Raw genomic sequence first — 20,594 nt, forward strand, 5'->3', positions numbered from 1 at the left:
GCTGAAAGAGATGTGTTTTAATTAATCAAAGACTGGGAAAACTAGTGGCATTCTTAGATTTATTCCTTTGGAATCCCCAGGGTAGAAGGAAGCGAGGGCACCTAAAACAAAGCTGGAGAAGGTCAAACCACCACAGCTGACCCAAAAAATGGGGCGAGTTTGTGGAAGACCTTTGCTACTTTAAGGGCCAACGGGAATAGTTTCGATCATTGTAACCGACAATCTTGAACAAAAGTCTAGGGACAAATATGTACTTTTGGCCCTTTTACATACTCGCCAGACGCGAACACAACTTCACCTGACAGCCTGAGACAATGTTGTTTTCTTTTTGTGGCATTTCACAAAATAAGTGACGATATTTCGTTAGCTTTTTAGTTTTGGCAGGGAGGTGCGCTAGCCTCATGGTTAGTGGCTCGTCTCCGGATCGAGCGGTCCAGGCTTGAGCCCTGGCCGGGGACATTGCGTTGTGTTCTTGGGCAAGACGCTTTACTTTCACAGTGCCTCTCTGCTTATTTACATTCAAAACAATACATTAAATCACTTACAGCTAATTACAAACATTACTTAAGGTACTTACAATACTGGTACCGACCATCTTAATGCTGCGAACTTAAGCCTGCGATGGACTAGGGGTGAGAAGATATACCCCTAGTCGCTTCATGCTACAGAAACCGGAATACACTTCGGCCTGATGGGCCACTTAGCTCGTATGCAGACTTAACCTAATAGCTTTGGCTGAAACCGGAAACGAAACATAAGCACTGGGAGACTGCTTTCTTTATCGAACAGTAAGTACATTGCCCTGTTGGAAAAAATTCGCCATTTTGGCAAGATGCCAATAATGCACCCAAGGTTGAGACTGAGGTGAGAAAAATCAATTTGTTATAAACATTTGATTGAGAGCGCACCTGTGCTCTAAACGCTTTTCTCAAAGCAAAACAGGTGGGTGTTTATGAATGCGCTAGTGACCAATTTACAGCAACAAAATTTTTGTATTCAAAACTGAATTTTAAGGGGATTTCAGGCTCATACCGTCTAGAAATAGAGGATGGTTTGTCCTGTGACCCAAATAGACTTTCTTCTTTCAAGAACAGTGCAAGTGTTCAGGTGAATCTAGTACTATTAAGACAGTCATAAAAAGATTCCTCTTCCAACATTAGCACCTAAATGGATCATCAATCCTTCTTTAGACACTAACCTTCGTCACGGTTGTATGCATAAAGGTAAGTAACCTCAGAGAAAGGAACCGATTTGACTCCAAACGATCCTTCCACTCCGTTTAAGGAGATAGGACGAGATTTCATATATACTCAATATGACCTTCTCAGTTAGCTGTCTACAGCTTAGCTATCCAATAAGTGAAAATTCAGCTTAAACACACGTGTAAATTGTCGAACTTACAATCGTATCGTTGCTCACATCACTAGGACTAAGGGAAACTCGAAGTTCGCCTCGAACGATATATCTGTGAACTGGGGGACACTTCCAAGCAATTGATTCGGGGAATATCAAACTCCCTTGCTTACGAGCAGGACTTTCTGTTTTACATTTTACAAATGTGAAAGTAGCAGCATGTTAATGGAACCTAGAATGGCTTTTAAACCCATATATAAATTATCTGATATAGAAGATGTATTATCCTACCGCGTTTTCTTGGCGGTTGCTTCAAAAACAATGGCCTCTAGGCAAACTTCAGCACAGTTGCGGGTATCACTCCTTGCGTCGATCAAGAAAATAGCGCTCTATTTATGCATTCATAAATGAAACTTCTGCGTTGAGGGTCAACGGAAACAAATGCATATTAAGCATGCAAATGTTATTTTCGCTTGCAAGAAATCGTTTTTAGAAAAGTAAATAACTCGTGCAGTAAACCGTTCTTTGATTGGGTACACGACTTCTTCTCCAAATTTTGGGAAGGTTTCAATGTCATTACTGGAGAATTAACTCGCAGTCGATTAAAAGTGTTTAGTAAGGTCAACCCACAGTTTGCTCAACTAAATTCTTAAAATCTATATTGTACAGTTTTTAGTTCTACCTTATTTATTTGTGTCCAATTGTAAATGACAATGTTTGCCTTAGTGAAGGAAATGTGATCTTTTTTGGCGATATGATAAGATTGTTGGCGGTATGACCAGCTGCTGTGTATTCCACGCAACATTTTAATTAAAAACTTCTTTCAAAAAGATTACTTAGATTGAACTTTTTTAATACAAAGTGAATATAATATTACTGCTTTTTTCACATTTGACATACATTTGACTTACTCTCAAATCACCCGTTCACAAGGGAAAATGACATTGCATCAGTCGTTTCAAAACCTACCAATAAAACTCCACCAAAAGTTAGAAAGGTGCGTGTTTGGCAGGAGAGTATGTATATATATGTGTACATATTTTTTTTCCGAAAATTAGTACACAACAAACTGAAAACACAAGAAGTATTTCCGTGCATTGAAATAACTGTAGATTAACTCGCCGTTGTCAGAGTGTGTTTATCCAGCCAGCTTTTGATAGATTAAAGTGTCGTTCCAAATATTTAATGGTGTTTCAAAGAGAACTGCAGTCTGTAAATAGTCGACGCAATATTGCATACGTAGTTTACTTTGATAAACAGTTAAAAAAAAGATTTTTATCAAAATGTAACTAAGTGCCGGGCTCTATATATAAAAAAAAGAAATTTCCTTTCGAAGGCGGCATTCTAAAGGGGCGCAAAATTTCCGCTGTAGGAACCGTAACCTTTATACAATCAATGTTAAGGGCCAGAAAATAATACAGCTGATGATTCCAGAGATCAGTTGAAAGGCCCCGCAGCGGATGTTGAATATTGAAGCATATTTGATAGCTTTCGCTATCATTTGAATCGCATGCCAAAACAATACAACTCTGAAAGGCACAAAAGATCATTGACGACAGTTGGTTTGAATTTATGTACATGTAGCAAAGCTTATTCTAAAATCTTGGTAAACGTAACTTTATAATAAAAGGCTTATCTGTCTCGTTTCCATTAGTTTTGTTGCTGAAATACAAAACACAACAAACCACATAAAGTTAAAAACATAAATGCTGTTAAAAACCTTTGTCATTCCAAAGTCTGGGTAGCGTCACCGCATATGGAAGTTTTGATTCGATTCTCAGGCTTTTCATTCCATTTCCGTTACAAACTTTAAACAAGGCTATGTTACCATATCATCGTAATGAGAACAATAAATATTGCATGGGATATACATTTAGGAGGGAATTCGTCAACGTTTTTAATTCTAGACGATTCACGTATCTCGAGAAGAACCAAGTTTGCTTTATACCACCATATTAACTTGGATTTTTTTTCAGTTTTAAATAAATTTGCTTCGATTTAAAAAAAAAATTCATATTTCGATTCATGTTATCACAAAGTGGGTCCCCTATGTATATTTTTTTCTGTGCTCTTAACGCTTGGACTTAAGATAAACGCGAGATAATGTATTGGACTGCAGTGTATGATTTTTGATAGAAATAAATAGCAACAACTTTCGTTGAGATTATGAGAGTTGCACAAACACAACCAGAATGTCAATATTTATTGCTTAAAGTTTTTCTTAATGTACTGTTCTTCTCTCTTCCGTGGAATTCGCCGATGAAGTTCCAGATTTGTTCAGTTTATTTTCAAGTTTCTTGCAAAGACTTTAAGAGACTTAACATTTGTACATCGTGTACTACAATCAGAGACTTCGTTTCTATATCATTGAATATTCCTTAAGCAATATTTCTTAACCTGTTCCGACCGGTATCCAAAGGAGGGGACAACAGCGAAAACCGGAGAGTAATTTTAGAACGGGTTGACTTTTTGTGATCTTGTGTTGTATTTTCCACATGTAGGCGTTATCTAGACAAGATTGCTCGTCTTAAATTTGGATTTAATTTGTTTTCAACTTTCCACAACAAGTTTGCGTGATAAGCAGCGGCGGCGTCGGGGATCGAGGCAAAAACTTGACAACTGACAGAGCAACGGAAGCAGCGAAAAGTAAAGAAACCGCAACAATATTGAGTCATGTACTCCGCCATTCATGTGGACCGGACAACAGTATATTTATATTGACGTCGAAAATTTGCTACGATTTCCGTTGTAAATTATCTAAACTTTTTAAAAATCGTTTTGAGCTGAAAGTCGCCACAAACAAAGCCTTCGGAAGTTGGCTTAAAACATGATGATCGGCATGTAAATTATTTAGAGTAGTCTATTTGTCTCCAGTCTGAGTAAAATTGTCCATTTTGCTCTTATTCCCGCTAGGTGACAAAAAAACTACGTTGCAACTGTGATCATTTTTTAAGCATTGTTCGAATGTACTTTGGGTCCGCATTATGGTGGACTCCAATTTAAATTTTACACATTGACAATTTCAATCATTATCTTTCTCATATATTAACATTCTCTTTGGTTTCTCTGTTATTGCGATCTGATGTCAGTAAATCTGCATGGTGGGATTTTTATGCTCACACTTTGTTTCCATTATGCTCCAAAATTTATTATCAGTCTTATAGCAGAAGGATCGTCCACGTCATTAAAACTGTAAAATCTTAGCATTATCTAAAACACTTCTCTTACAACAATAACAAAGATCGTGTAAAATCGATAACAGATGTCCATGTTTCCAGACTACATTGTCGCTTTTGAGATATATCGTTTTCGTATTTACGAAACTTTACAAATCCCATTATTTTTTTTACATGGCCTTAAATAAGAATAATAGTTTAGGACAGCTTGCCATAATGTTATAGGCCTTTTGTTTGGCATTTTTGGTGCATCCTCTCTTATACCTGACTCAGCACCGTTTCAAATCAAAGAACTATATATTAATGACGCCACCACTAGCTACGATGAATTTTGAATTTAGGAATTTAACTTTCTTCGCAACAGTTTATCGAAAGACCGTTTCCTTACAGTTTTAAATTGCTCCTCCATTCATTCTGCGTTTATTACATTAGAGTAGTATATCTGGGTCTCTATGCACCCAGTTAGATTTATTCTCAAAGCTAAGTAACAGAAATTTGTATGGGAATATGTGATCTCTAGGCTTCTATATTTCGTTTTTAATTGAGTAACACTTAAGCTTTTTTTCACTCAAAACAGCGATCGATCGACAACCGAATTCTCCTCAAGACATGAAGCCAAAGTCAAACATTCGATCCAGGAGAATTCATGAACTGATAATCAGTAAAAGAAAATAAATAAGATTATTTGCAATTTGATGAACACCGAACTGAACAAGAAAAAAAAAAAACATTTCACTCGTCAGAACCCCGTTCTATTTGTATTGTTGGTATTTTGGTAACGTCGATTGAAAATTAAAATAGTCCTATAACACTAATAGAAACCTTGTGCCTCATGTTGTATTGTACTGAAAAATATATTCAACGCTGGAAATATACCTACAAATTATTTTAAAAATCCCAGTACTATGGTTCAAATCGACTTTTTTCAATGTATTTTAATAGTAACCACGATTTTTTAGAATTCCTGCTAGCTAAATGAAAATTAATCAACTTCCTTATTTTGAATAATACAAAAGAAATTTAAAAACAGGTAAAAGACCAAACTGCGAAAAATCATTTTAACAACCACGTCTTGGATACTGATTCTCGCGAGCAGTTTTAGCACGTTACGTAGATTTTTGAAAATGGATATAGCCGTTAAATGTTCATCCGCTGACAATTCGTCTAGATATGCACATATTAAAAAACTTACTCTCGACTCTGCGATGCTCGCTAGGTCTTCGTCTAATTTTCCAAAATTTTATGACAAGAATGAAATTTACCGAGGCTAAATAAAACGGGTCATTTAGACATCGATATACTAGTCCCCGAAGATCTTTCCAAAAAATCCTTTGGCGCCAAAACTGGGGCTTCAGCGGCCCAGGGAAACCAATGTGAAAATGACACCCCGTTGTGAAAACAGACCAAGATGGACAGCAGGGTCTCGGAGGACTGAAATCTTATGACTGATCGCGCAATCCCCCATGGACTCTTATACAATCGTCAAACAGTACGTCCTAGTGATCAAATACTTATGCGCCTGTTTTTAACGAGAGACCACTTGGAATACACTTACTTGACTTGCAATAAAACGCCCGATTATCGTTCTGCCGAAGAACTTCTTTGCTCCGCCGAAGTAAATCGTCGACGAGAACGCAGTTTCACTCTCTCATTTTATTTTCTCCGCTCGACGCAATCCGATTTAGTTTGCATAAGACTAATCCCTGGTTTTGTATTTTCCTGGAAACGTTAATGCAGTGGAAACACGCTAAGATGTTGAGCTTAAAAGTATACAAAGGATAGCTTTATGACGATGCAATGTGTTACGAGTGAAGTAATATATCCAAACAATGCAAAAAGTACCATTTCCTGAATTTCGTTTCAGTTCCTTCCGATCAGTAAAAGGATCAATATGAGCAGTGTTTATAACCGTTTCATGACGAGATAAGAACAGCAAAATAATAATAATAATAATAATAATAAAAATACAATCGAGGCCACCAAACGCGAAATCCAATCCGGGTTTATTTGATTTCGGCTCGTAGCTGAATATCAATTCAAACGCAATAGAAAGTGCACACATTGCTTCTACTTACCTAAAAACGAAGGTGAAGAAGCACAAGAAATTACCCGCTGTTTTTTCCGCTCTTGTTAACGGTACCACTACCGTTTTATTAATTCCGCTGCGCTTTTCAAAAGGCTACACATGCATCGCAAAATGAACTAAGCGCCATTTCGTCTTTCAATGCACATTCATCACTTCACGGTCAGCTCGTACAATTTGTTGTCAATGGAGAATTGACGTCCCCTTAGAGTATGCAAAACCGTCCAATGTATATCTGTCCTCTTTATTGCTCTATTAATAAACCGCCTTCTACGTTTTCATGTTGTACACGGCCTTTCGGACTCTGAATTTTGAGACATTTTCTAAATTTAAGAAGCTTGTAAGCCCAAAGGCAGTACAGTATTTATTTGAAACATTTTTTTTCAGCGTTTGAGGTCAACTTCTGTTTCTTAAGGTCGCGGCAAAGTTACGCGGCCGTGGGCGTCTCTAGGCGGTGTAAGCCAAATTCATAGAAAACTAACGTCTTCTTTACAGGACTCGCTTGCACACGTTCCCCAGGTTCCCTCGCTCTTTCTTTATTTATCAATCCGTTGTAAAACTCAATTTTCTACCGAAAATACTCAAACAAGGCCATTCTCCGTCTTGTTTATTCTCTGAGAGTTTCAGGAGAAGCCGTGGGTGGACACTAAGTTTCGCGGAAACAAAACCCACCGATTCGGAAGACCTGAAGGCAGACTTTTTAATGCTATATCATCTTTCATATCGGCTTGCGGTTTGCAACTAAAAGAAAAGCCCTCGGGCTTGCCTGACAACAAATTCTGGTTAGGGAAATGGTTAACTTTCATTAGTGGTTATAATATATATTCACGATATATTAAGCTGAACTAGAGGTTACAAATTTTTAGTGAAATGCTGCGAGTAGATACTGGGCCTTAATACAGAATACAATAATACGAGTTTTAAACTGAATAACAGCATAACAATAACAACAGAAAATTTAGTGGATAGATCTTTACAATTTGCACTTCAATAACCATAAATTCGAACTGGAAATCTATTGAATAGATACAAATACCCGTTCTTCATGATATGTATCTTTGAACAACAATAACAGTTACTTCAAACAGAATATACACCATACTAAATGTTCACAAATGCATGAATTCTTAGCGATTGCATTTTAATAACTCTAACAATGATTTCAAACAAAAAATCTACTGAATGGATACAATTATGATAACAGGGTTTGGGTTTGCACGTCAACTGAACAAAAACGATAATTTCACGCAGTGAATCTAATGAATAGATACATACGCGCGAATATGGAGATAATCGGCGCGTGTTGCGGGTCGCGGGTAAATTGTCGCGGGTCCAGAAAATTGTCGCGGGTCCGAAATAACAATGACAATAACAATAACCATAGAAACATTTTAAAAAATACATATTTCGTATTTTCAATAGCTTGAAAATAAGCGGATAATAAATTTTACAATTTCAGTTTATATGCGCCCTTTTCCGCGCAGTGGGTATTTGAGCGGGGGGTTAAATGCGAAAATTGATTTGAAGTCCTCTGAAATGGCTGGAAATGAATCTAAAATTAACAAACGTAATGATAATTTTAATAATTATTTTAATTGCTCCTTGTTTCTGATATCTATGTATTCGTCATATGATAAAAAAAGAAACCACCACGAATATCTGAGACTAAATCGCGAATGACATAATTTGAATCTCGTGAAAAGTGGGGGCAAAAGCCCTCCTTGCCCCTTCCCCTGCGCGGTGCCTGCCTTGTACCTTCAGTACTGGACATACCTCAGTCTGTCACTCTGCGACAGATGCCACTGATACGTTTCAGTGTCGAAGAATTCAATTTTTAGAACTCTGTTCCCTCGTCTTTTTAAACTGTATACAGTTGTCTATATTTCGTGGTGTCGGTCAGTCCAATTTCACGTTGATCACCTGAATCAAGAATCTCTCCTTCAGTGAAAGAAAAAGCAAAGCCGGAGACAATTTCCACAACCACGTGGAGTTGGCGCTATCTGGAAATATATTTTTATTTCAGAATCTTGCTGTATACTATACCAGTCTACTGGTTCTGAGTTGCTGTATAAAGTTGTCTATATTTCGTTGCAGCGTTCAGTCTTATTTTACATTGATCACCCGTGTCAAGAATCTCTGCTTCAGTCTTCCTGCATAGTATAAGAGGGGGCAAAGCCGGGGATAATCTTCCTACAACCACGCGCGTGGAGTTGGCGTTGTCTGGAAATATTATTATTATTATCTTTTTTAGAATCTTACTGCATACTAGAAAACAATAAAAGTTCAATTTTTCGGACCCGCGACAATTTACCCGCGACCCGCGACACGCGCCGATTAGATTATCTCGCCAATATGAGTTCTTAGCCAAAACAAAAACTAACTTCAAACAGCAAATCTGCCTGATAAGGCAACTCAACAGTGATTCAGCCCAAACAAGCGAACCTTTTGTTTGTACCCTTTGGTCTCACTAAACCAACGCGCCGCAGTGGACAGATAATTCAGCATGATTCAGAGGCAATATCTATGTTCAGGAGAGCGTGACGTTGTGTTACATGTACCTTATTTAGGACTGAGTTACAGGGATCAAATATCAAGTCCTTTTACGTAGTTCCACGCGGTTTTTGATCGTGCAAGTCGAGGATTCACCATGGAGGTTTTTCCTAGTCAAAATAAAGTCAAACGTTGAGTTTAACCGCGGATTTGTTGCGTCGTTCTCAACAATCTATGTAAGGGATGGATAAAAGTCGATCTCCTTCGGCAAGAATCTCAGGTCTACCATGAAAGCAGTTTGGTGTTCGATAGACAATTTCTGAGCACATAACAACGTTGAAAAACTCATAAGAGAGTATTGTCTTCCACGTGAAATAGTGTCACTAAATCGTTCGTGATCTTGGCCCAGCAACAGAGAAGTTTGAGTCTTCAGGCAAAGCAGTGACACCACTTGACACACGCATGCTCCAAATCAAGATTCAGGTAGTGTGCCATACTCCTGAGGGCTCGCAGCAAAAAGGAAATCACGGATCATGAGGAAGCTAAGCTGGGAAGCTAAGAGTGTAGTCAATGATGACAATTACCAGGCAACGACTTCCTCCATTTCTGTCTTTTACTTTACTTCCATGAATTCATTTTTAGACCAAACTTGGTGATTTAATGCAGATTTTCCAAGTAGAACTGTTATTTCTGAGTATAAGAGATTTTCACTTAGGCCCGGATCGCACTAGAACCAATTTTGTTTCTCTAAGTACCAAATCTGTCAACAAGTAGCGTAAAAAAAGTGCAACCCCCAGTTTCAAAAACTTGCAAATTTTTAGCCGAAGTGCTGTCTCGGAGGCTTCCAAGTTTTGGCAAAGCAAACAGTTTTGTTGTTTTAACCATTAAACTGTCATTTTTTTAAACACGTCTGGATAAAATTACGGCGAGAAAATAACTTTGGTCGACCAGTTTGCCGCGTGAGATGGCGGGACATAATCATTTTTTCCGGGTCCATCTGATGCTTTTCAGTCACAGTTATTTCAATGGAAACGAGGAATATGAACCGCGTTTTTCTTATTCTTATGACTCGTACCCTGGATCTGGTTACTGGCGGTAATTTGAAGAGATGGCTTCAGCGAGACAATCTCCTTCGATCGCAAGTGGCGCAAGCAACAACACAAACGCGAGCCGAAAGCAAAAACTGCTTGTCCAATTATGGGCCGAAAATGGGACGAGTTGCTGGAGAGCGCAGAGTCAAGAACGTGTAGCGTGGAGAACAATCTGGTTAGAGTTAAACTCTCGCATGAAATCTAATCAAATACTTAATTGAGAAATATAGATCTTGTGACATATTTCAATCAGTAACGTTTTGGTTCAAACATGTTTGCCTGATGCGTCCACTGCCAAAACTTGGAACTTGCGAAATTTTTGCCAATCTTTTTCCTCGCCAAAAATTGGAAATATTTGAATTCGCTCTGGTGCAACCCTTAATTTCCAAAACCCGTCTCTAAAGAGAATTCCCCCCGACATTATTCTATGTTGTCTAACTCACCACTGAAAGGATTTTCGGCGATATTCACTTCCTCAGAGGTAGATACGGTGTTGTTTTGACTCTCCTGCGCATTTGACTACGCAAAATGTATTTGTCAACACAGCTTGTAAGAGGTGTCATGAAAAGAAAAACATTTTGTTTCAGTGAGAAGGTTTTGTCAAGTGAAAATATTTTCTGACTTTTGACTGCAATGAAACATGACATCAGGTGAAAAAAGTGTCGTGTTATCAATAAGCTACCGAATAAGGAACGCCAATCTGTTTATGACTGAATATGTGTGAAAGCCATTTTTAAATTCAATCTCTACAGTAATTTTGTGGAAAACAAAAGAAGTGGATCACTGGACTAGTGGAACAGAGGAACAGTCAGTCGAAAGAGATCATGTGATCTTTAAACGAATTCTCAAGACTTGTATCATACAACTACAAATGAGCCGGAACCCGACAGCTGTGCGGAGAATTTGTGTCTTGATATGAGGCCTGAAGTGCTGATGTTTGCGTAACAGACCAAGGTATTTACACTTTTTTTACAAGCCCACACAAACACCGGCCCCACATAAACGATCTCCATGGACAAATAAATATTTCACAATAACTGTCTCATTTTTCGCGCGCTGATTGGCTCATCTTTATCATCGATAAGAGTACAGACGGATAAAATTTTAATTTATGCAAGCTGTTCAAGTTCAACTGTCAGCTGTCAAACTGTCGACTTTTTAACCAAGGAGATTTTATGCACTTTTTTAAGTAGCCAATCAAAAAGCGAGAAAAGCTATTGACAATGTTCTCGTCATTTTGAATAAAATTCACTTATCTTTGCTTACGGCAAGTTTATGGCGTCCTCCCCTCCCCTCCCCCCCCCCCCCCCCCATTTATTCCCGGCATTTGGCCATTCTGGAGTCTTATTATCGAAAAAAACAAATTGACGTCAGTTTTTTTATCCGTCTGTCCTCTTATTGATGATGAATTTCGTCATATCATTGTCAAAAAATGACGTCAGTTTGTTAACTATCACAAATGATGACAAACTACATAATTTCGAAGCACACCTAAATGTCTGTTCTGTAAGGATATATTTTGGAAGAATATCGAAGCTGAAATTTGTAATGATAAACAAGAGGCTGGGATTTTGAAAAGAATATAATCTTACGTGATAAAAAGTTGTAAATACAATAAAATTACATGTTTTTAATTAAACCGTGTAAAATTCTTCCTTTCTTTAAACGGAAACAACAAACTCAGCACTAGTCGTATGTTCGACGTTAATAACATTTCTGCAAGAAGTTATGTGTGTCATATCAAGCTTCATTGTCTGCAGGCTGGCTCCAACATTACGTCAATGCCATCAAAGTCGTAATAGGACAGATAATATGACGTTTTATCGGCAAAATCCTTTTTGTCTTCTTTATATCTAATCTAAGAATATTCACAAGACAGGCAGAAAAATAAGAATATTCAGCCTAGACCGGACAAACAGTATTCTTAAGGAAAAAGGAAAAGAGCGTAACAGAGTTTTAGAAATTGTGAATCTATGGGGACCAAATGTTAAGTTCTGCTTATATCGTGCCTTTGTGACCCAGGAGTAAGCAGAAGGTATTTATAACAAAAGCCAACTGAACTGATGGACTTTCCGGGTTCCATTCCAGTGAAAACAACAACAAAGCAAAGCATTGTCTAAAACTGTCTTCATCATTTCGGCAAGGGGGAGGCTATTTTGCGAGCCTGCGAGCCCGAGCCTCGAGCCGCGAGCCGCGAGTCTCTTTTTGCGAGCCCTGACAGATTTCCGCGAAGATGGAGAACGAAGTCTATGAACTTGAATTTGGTCAGGAGAGTGAAACGAAAACCAGAGTTTAAGAGGTAATACACTGCCATCTGTATTATAAATCGCCCCATTCTGTTTGCTCGAATGGTGTTTGAAAGGGATGAATGATCTTAACGCAAAATATGCCCCTTATCATTGTCAGCCGCATTGGTGGGAAACTTGAAGTGGAGTCAGCTGGGAATGAACACGTCGCTCGCGCTCAGCAATTTTATTCGGCAAAAAAGTGCGACGTTTAAATCAAATCAGCCGAACTTATTGATTCGATTCGACTAAAATTAGCATTTGATTCGGCGCATGTAAAATGCGACGTTTAAACCGGGCCTTACCGACAAAACGAAATCGTTGTCGTTGCGAACACTTCGGAAGAATCTATAGTGATAAAAATATTTGATTCCGTCAGATTATGGAATCGAATAACGACAAACCAGATCGACTTAAAAGTACGATTTTGCATAAATGCCTTCACACGTCTATCTAGATAAGCTCCTCTCCGAAAAATTATGAGGTCAGCTGTATATATTCAATATCTGACTACACGGAACACGTATCACATATTTCAGTTCTAGCCAGTAACAGTTAATCTTACCGTACTATGGCCGAGTACCTAACACAGTTTGGCTTCGACACCGGACAGAGCTAAGTTTCACTGCCCCTCTTTGATTTCTGTAGTTAATTTTAGCAAACACGTTTTATTTTCCTGGTTGGTATTGCCCGAGGCGACGTAATAAACGTAAATAAACATTCTGAAAGCTCTTTTAACACCTTGTCAACACTGACGAGCTTTCAAAACAATTTACATTTCCGTTCAAGACGGCTGATGAGAATCTAAAATCGTGAAAATAGCTTTCGAGCCTGATTCTACATAATCAGATAGAATTTTAAAATGGGATCCATTTGAAAGGGTTCGGTGGTTTTTGGCACCTTTGGGTAGTACTCGATATCGGTTTAACACGGAAGATTACAAATCACTTCTAATTAAATGACTTGGTAAATTGTCTTAGTCTTATCAAAGGAACTTTGGAGACAGTGTGTGGAAAGTTCTGTACGCCCTGAGAAAACAAACCTAAACCGATGAAAGCACCAGAAAGATTTCTTTTATTTGGAAAATAAAAAGCGATGGCTGGATCTGACGAGCCTAAACTCCACTAATCAGATTTAAAATTATTACGTTTTTTGTGTAAAAGAACAGGTATACGTTAGGTAAGAAAAAAAATATCCTTAGCTACGTGCTAATTGTCTTCCAAGAATCTGATATTGCCTTTGTTACATTGACTACACCATATACTACATGATGGAAATACGTTCTGAAAAGGAAACGTACTGAGCTGTAAATATGATTTATCGTTACGAGCGTTAGATGGTGTGATCGTTAGGAGCGTTAGAAGGTGAGATTGTTAGCACGTAGCCAACTGCTTGCGTTGTACGGTAAACAGGCTTTCAACTACCAGCGGCGGAATCGAAAAGCATCGCTTGCGTCTACCGGCGTTACGGTATTTCGGTTTAGCTTGACAAGCGACACGTCGACGTGGCGTGTATTAAAGCGCAACGAAGCACAGGGAAAAAAAATGAACATATCTTTTTCTAGTGGCTGTGTTGATGTTTGCCCAAATGTTCGCGTCTCTACGATTACAGATTCTACTTACTTAGCTGTCTTTTATGGTGATGTACACGGACTGAGGAATCCACCTTTAGTTTTAGAGTGCGTCTACAAGGAAAATTGTGCTAACCTCCCACACTTGGCAATGCCTAGCGCCTAATTGCCTTTATTTTGGCTAAATGAAGTAATTGTAGTGAAGTACGTAAGAGCTTCTCATAATGTTACGCGTGAGTGACATAAAGCATCATGATTGTATAAAACAACCTGTCTCTATCTGACATTTTCTGTCGCAAGTTTGAAAATTTATTTCCTTCAAAAATTTCCCTTTTTGCGCGCGGCCGCCGGAAACAAGTGTTGTTTGCGTGAAAAAAATGCTGTTAGATTTTCTTTTCCCAAAATATTTCACCACTTCTGCACACTCTTTTCGGTATGTCCGCGTACGTCCAAGAAACAATTTTGAAGAGGAGATCCCTGCGATATATACACGTTTCTATTCCATCTGCGAGAATTAAGTAGGGTTTGTTTCAGTCAAGAGTGTTTCTCGGTATGAACGCGCTCACCCAATCAACAGTTGGGAGATAAGATCACTGAGGTATACACAGTTTCTACGTTATAAATTATAAATGAAATTGTGCTTTTGTATAGTGCTAGGCTCGAAACATGCGCTAAATATTAGACCTTTTGTCAGAATATTATTTACGATTTACAACTTGTGAACTATTTACACTGTCTGTAACAAGAGAGCACGAATCCATTTAGAACACCGATATTTGCTTTATACAGTTTTCAGTCTCTTTACTGTTTACGTTTCTCCATTATAACTCGCTTTTCTAGCTTGCAGTATTTGATATGTAGGGTAAAATTAAAGGTGGTTTCCAAAAGTTATGCAAATGTCGAAAAAACTGAACAGGAATACCGTAAAATCGGACCCTGGCACTTGAAAATGAATCTACTTGTAATGAAATTTCATTCGAAAGCCGTATATTTGACGTTGATCTGTTTGCGTTTTATATTGCTATGTTTATATTGTATTCCTGTGCAGTATTCTTAAGTGCAAACCGACCTCTTCTGAAGCCTCTCTATTTTTCAACGCACGCGAAAGGAAATCGAGTGACGCGAGCTTGAAGCACGCGAGGGTGGCCGGGGGCTAGGAGGCGAACGAAGCGAGCCAAGCGAAGAATAATCAGAGGCCCCTCTTTTTTTCTCGGTCCCCACCGCCTACCCTGTCAAGTATCTTGTATTGCATTGGCTCTCAGTTCATTCGTGATTCTATCCGCGCGTTTAACGATCGAATAAAGATGCGAGAAAATTATGATATTAAAAGCCATAACATATTCATACAATAAAAATTGAAAATTTCATCAATAGACTATGATACAGTAAAATAAATGTTTAAAATGTTAAAGTCGAATTTGAAAATATCAAACTTTAGGAAAGTGTAGAAAAAAAAAAAAAAACCAAACCACATCTGGAAAATCGCCGACACCCTTTTTAAGAGCGATGTGTGAGAAAACATTTCCGATGTTAATCGCGCCGCTCCGATAATTCACGCGCAAAAGCGAATCAGTTTAAAGTGAAGCAGTGTTTTGGGGTATTTCTTTTAATATCGCCGCGACAATACCTTTTTAGAAATTTTAACTGTATTCTATAACTATTAAGCTTTCAGAAAATGTATAGGTTGATGGGGTTTTCTTGCAAAGCGCCAGCGTAAGAGCGCGATTTCAAAACACTGTCAATCAACCTACCCCTATACCTTAAAGTCGAATTTGATGACCCTCATCTAAAACGCGTTGTTTTTTTGTTTTGTTTTGGTTTTTTTTTTGATGATATGACTAAAAACCACCACCAATTCCTCAAATAATGGCTATTTTTCGCTAAACGTCACGTGACCTGTCAGAACACCACTTCTACTTTAAGCGGTTCAGGACGTTAAAACCTACCTGTGTGCTAAATTTGGTTTCATTGCCATTTATACCTTCAGAAATATAACCAATAAATTCTTCTCACCAGTAAAAGCCTTTGACCCGGGCTTTAAACTACTTGAGATTATACTTAATAAAATAACTGAGATACTACGCGCGTTCTCATTGGTCGATAGGAGTGTTTAAATGAGAGTATGTGAACACGGTTGTGACGTTTTAGATTCGCGCGTTAACACCTGGGGGATTGGAAGAATTTGAACAATTAAAATCGAAGACAACTTTTCGTGAATTAAGAGGAGACTGAAACATTAATATCGTTCTGGACTGAGGAAGAAGTCTTTTTCAATTGCCGCCATAAGGACTATTTTAAAAAGGATGCCAGAAAAAATGTGGAGTGGAGTTCATGCCTCTTAGGTTCGTGCTTTCAGCATCTGGTTTTCTTTACAAGATCTTATCAACTTCAGCGCAACACAAAGAGGAAGACAGAGACAGCCCACATCATCTAACTCAAAACCCTACCGTGAAAATCCAAAACACAAAACTTTAACAATATTGTCTGATAATTTCCAGGTCAAATACGTATCTTTGTAAGACTCGGCCTTTCTGCTGCCGACCCCTTCTCCTGCAAATTTAGTCCATGAATATCCCCTCACTCTTATTTGACGCTCTCATGGTTAAAGCAGGTAATAAATAAGCCTTGTGGGCTTACCCTTTCTTCTAATTTCTAGCACATTAATATTTACCACATATTATGTTTAGAACTACTCGGATAAAATCGGCACCCAGGGACTATTGTAGCACGATATTTTTATTTCGCTTATAATAAACCAAAGACCTTCATTGATGTAAAAAGGCTCCCTTCCTCTTAAGTAATTTCACAACTGAACATATTTCTCGTCAGAAAACACGCAACACTGTGACAACTCTATCGGTAGAGTGACGTAATAGCGGCGCAAACGGACTCGCGTAAGCAGACTACCTATTGTCTAAACACGCTAACAAATATAGTCTACATTGCAGGCGTAAACGGGGAAGGGGTAGAGATCGGGTAGGAAAAAAAAGGCGGGGAAGAAGGGGAAGGAAAAGTACCCTATACCGATAAAGAAGCCCGTTTCCAATAAGCAGCCGAGTTTAATTTCCCCTAACCTGTAAAAATTCAAAAAAACAAAAAGGACGCTAAGCCCACACAAGTACGCAGTGCGGACCTATTTTTTTTCTTGCTCGGTGACAGCCGTATTTAATCTTTGCATGGACCATCGCGTTTTATGGCATTTCCTTTAAAAACAATATAAATTTAGGGCCAGCCGGCACAAAAGCGAGTCATTAAAAAGTCTTTCACGACTAGTATATTTGATAACCAAAGAGATCACTTATCGAAAGATCAAAATCTGTAGAGACCTTTTATGTCTTTCTGATAAAATCGGAGAAATTACTCGGCGAAACCATACTCTGTTTCTAGTAACTGACTCACGTTTTGCGCTTAAAACCTAAATATACGAAAAATATACGGTATCCTGAACACTGAAAGTTATTTTACAAGACCGCATTTAATACAGAAATGAATTCCTATCTCGCCGGAGGTTACGCGCCATAGAAGAAGAAATCCCACAGATTAAAGGGGCTCAGTCAACAAGGTGTTTTGAGTTATTTTGGCCCCGTATAGAATTACCTTTAAGTTGAAAGAATCCTGAAATAGCATAGTTTACCAAGATGGAAAAACACCAAAGAGATAATAACAAACTATAAAGGTACAAGGATGGTTATAATTAAGGATGGAGAAGATTAACACGGATTCAGAAACGACGAACTTGAAAAATCTAGACTAAACTTTTCAAGAAGCGCAAACGGTGACTTAGCTTCCCGTTTAACTCCTCCATAACACTCCCTTTTCGATTTTGTATTTGACAAGACAAATTTTTCACATTAGCGTATGTGTACAACATACCTTGACTTCGCCTTGAAAAATCAGGTAACCAGTACTTTGCTTAGCTTGCTTGAGCTAGTGAGTTGTCTGAACAAATTTGATTCTCAACTTAACAACTTTCAGTATTTATATTTTTGCGTTATAGTGGGCGGAATCTGGATTTCTCTGTAGACACACAGTCGGTAGCGTTCAGCATAGAGTAAAATAAAAACAAACGCGTCCCGCCGACAAACGTTAACTTTGGTTTCAAATATTGACCCAATATTTGTTGTTGTAACTCTTTAATTCTTCGTCTGACAAATCAACCTCCCTTCAAAGGCCACGCCATGCTTGTATCATCAGACTGTGGGTAGTTTCTAATAATAGTAAAAACTCACTACATCGGCGCGTGGTTGGGCCGCAAAATCTTGGGCCTAACGTTCTATTTTGAACTCGACTATACTTTACCTTAAAGAAGAAAAAAAGACTTCCTTTAGATATACGTTGTTAACCGCTATTGTTTAGATCCATTGAGCTTAAAAATATTACAAGGGAAGCAATATATAAAAAAATGGACGTGGGCAGCAATATATCAATACTGGATTCTCATTTATATTTTCGGTCTAGATATAAATCTGTGAGCAGATTTCGCGTGGTTTACACTGAATAAATAAGTGATTCCAGGCTTTTATCATGTTTAGTTAGCTAGCTTGATTTATGTGGTTTGTTACGAGACACGACGTGCTTATTGTATTGCACCATTACCAATATCTACAGTGTAAGTGATTATCTGACTTTGATTGCTTTGGATTTTTTATTATTGCCGCTAAACTCTGTCAACAACAATGGCCTATTTTGGAAGAGACGCTGGAGGTCTTAAAGCGCAGTCGTTGGTAAATGACTATTTTGGGAGTTAATTTTGAGATATATAACAAATGCTGAATATTGGCTTTCAGTATACTGTCATGATCAGGGGATATATTGAAAGTATCACTTTCTAAACCAAACAATAATGAATACTTGCTAAAAAAAAAGTGAAGGAATAATATCGACATTAACAAGGTGAAGATATAATACACTCTTTCTGTATAAGAATTTTGTTTTTCCGGCCGAGGCTCAATATTGTTATTTTTCTGCCGATTTGAGGCTGAAAATACTCTTAACATTCTGAGATGATAGCGTATGACATACCTGTTTTCGAATGTATTTGGTGTCTGGATGCATGTTGTTAAAGCAATTTTGGAGCCAGCCTCATAAGACGCATATGTTACTAGCATCACACATACGGCTATGGCTGTTTTTTGTTGCTTTTTGGCTAATTTGCCGTTTACAGAAAGCAAAAATTTCATACCGTTTAGTTAAAAACATATAATTGTATTGTATTTACAAATTTTAAACACACAAAACTATACTCTTTTCAAAATCTCAACCTCGGATTCATTCTTAAAATATTCTTAAAGTTTCGAAACTTTCAGCCTTGTGTTTCTTACATTCTTATAAAAAAAAGGTGTAATGAATAATTGAAAATTGCTTCCCTCAACACCCGACACAGTATTCCATTCTCCCAATTATCAGAGTATTTGTTGTTCCAGCATCTTTTCGACTCGTGGAAGTGCTCATTTATATTCCTCTGTCATGTTAGGTGAAAAACAGAACGATTCTAATATTCCTTTATGCCCCTGACGCCTCAACAACCCACACAAATCCTGTATGCATAGACCGTGTGCTCATCCCTATACAGAAAAAAAAATGTCTATTTTAAAAGTTCTAGATCTTCTAAGATTGAAGATGTCAGTTTGGTTAAAGCGTCATCAAAAGTCTGGAATATCTTAAAATTTAAAGCCCTAGATTAGCTTGGAGAGAAAAAATGCGTCTCGTAGTTCTTGATTTACTCTCGTAAAACTTTAAGTTTGGTACCCACCGAGACAGGGCTGTACCGTTCTAAAATGTCCGGAATCTCAAACGTTCTGAAATAGCTGACAGGCAGTGTCTAAAGGACTTCTAGAAGCTCCAGATGGTGTGAACTTTGCGGACATCTCTGACCATTTACCTGGTTTTTCTTCCTACTTTGAAGACAGATAGTAGATAATGTCACCAATAAGCTCTTTGTTCGTGACAAAAATTTTAAAAAAAGAAAAAAAAAAAGGAAAAAAAAAGAAGAAGTTCATAAGGTGTTTGGGAGTTGTGAATGATCTCAACAAAATGTTTTTGTTTTTCGGTTATGCATGAAGGCCGGTTATGGATCGTGCCGGTAAAAAACCTTTGGTCGTCCAAAGCGCTACATTAGCAAACGTTTTTGTCAAAAGAATTCTAGAATTTATCACAGCTATACTATTCTTTGTCGGTTTTTCATTACCGTAAATATGTCTTTTGGTCTTAGACCGGCTTTTCCGCCTATCTGAGTCATTCCGGCATGGTATTGCCCTTCTAAGTCTCTAAAAGGAAGGAATGCACGACAAACATAACAAATACCTTTGATTCGATTTGTTATCCCACCGGCGCCACCACAGAATCCTCTTTACATAAATTGCACAGACAAATATTATCATTCTTTGAAAATCTCTAAACCTATGACCTATATATGGCGAAAGCGAAGTAGGAAATTCCAAATCAAATATTCGAGGCACGTACGCGTACGGAGACAACTAAATGAAATAATATATCGAGAAAAAAAAAAGGAACTTAAAAACCGAGTGAGACTCGGCATTTCGGTAA

General features: G+C 38.0%; 1 protein-coding gene across 10 annotated transcripts in view; it reads right to left on the minus strand.

Moving 5' to 3' along the window:
• Positions 1-20,594, minus strand: part of LOC145462716 (uncharacterized) — a 36,397-nt gene that overhangs the window by 11,319 nt on the left and 4,484 nt on the right. For 2 of the 10 annotated variants that reach the window (XR_014041237.1, XM_081446299.1), the window contains exon 1: positions 1,645-1,976. The exons of 2 other annotated variants lie outside the window; for them this stretch is intronic. The gene's annotated coding sequence lies outside the window, so the exon portion shown is untranslated. Of the gene's footprint in view, positions 1-1,644; positions 1,977-6,084; positions 6,528-6,604; positions 7,620-10,636; positions 11,469-13,043; positions 17,845-17,921; positions 18,995-20,594 lie in introns of those variants that run through there. 6 more of the 10 variants (XM_081446305.1, XM_081446303.1, XM_081446301.1 and 3 more) reach the window with 6 other exon arrangements.

Source organism: Orbicella franksi, chromosome 12 (assembly GCF_964199315.1).
Source record: "Orbicella franksi chromosome 12, jaOrbFran1.1, whole genome shotgun sequence".
NCBI classification, from domain to species: Eukaryota; Metazoa; Cnidaria; class Anthozoa; order Scleractinia; family Merulinidae; genus Orbicella; species Orbicella franksi.